Genomic DNA, 855 nt, shown 5'->3' on the forward strand with positions numbered 1-855 from the left:
CGTGGTCGTATTCTTTACAGCTCACCTTACATGTTTATTTCCGACAGTATTTCCTGTAGTGGTGCGTTTGGTTCTTCTTCACTCTGCTTCGAATTGTACTTATGTCTGGTGAGCCATGTTTTGCTTTTATACACCTTTTTGCAGTGAAGACATTTGTATGCTTGTGGTGCTTTCTCTTGTTCATCTTCGTTGTTCACATCCTGCATTTTCGTTTGTTGTGTCACTTAAGTTTGTTTTTCAGGATATTTCAGACGCATATGCCTAGTCAACTAGCCATACGCGGCATACTGCTTCGGGCAACATTGACACTTGTGGTCATTTGGTAACGATTGTTCTTCTTCTCGTTTCCTCCTTTATCGCTCTGTTCATTACTACTGGAATTGTCGGATGGTGTTGTGGTATGTGTTGTTGCAGGAGTCTCTTTTTTGTCGAATAACTTACCGCGTGCGTGACATCGATAGACGCTATTATACGCCTGTGCTGCTGTTGGCTCCATCGTTAATGCAGCTAGTGCATTTTCATCATGTAAACAACTCACGCTTGTCTTGACACACAAACGATGTTGCAAACTGGGTATACGACCGGGTCATTCTGTCTTGTAGCTATAACCACCTTGCCTTCTTCAGTTTCTTCCATCTTTACAGTTTTTTGAGTAGTGTAACAATTATTCTTGAGAATGTTTCCCGTGTGGTTTATACACCATCTACAAACCAGTTCGTCCACCTTTCGTGTGATCACCCTATGTAACCATCCAAAATATTTCAAAGTCCCTGTTATAAATTGAGCTAACAGTGACTCATCTTCCATGTATAGCTTTTTTTCATGCATGGTCGGTTTTATATTGTTTAGTAAAGC

Source organism: Trypanosoma equiperdum, assembly GCF_001457755.1.
Source record: "Trypanosoma equiperdum strain OVI genome assembly, contig: ctg_1676, whole genome shotgun sequence".
Classification (NCBI taxonomy): domain Eukaryota; phylum Euglenozoa; class Kinetoplastea; order Trypanosomatida; family Trypanosomatidae; genus Trypanosoma; species Trypanosoma equiperdum.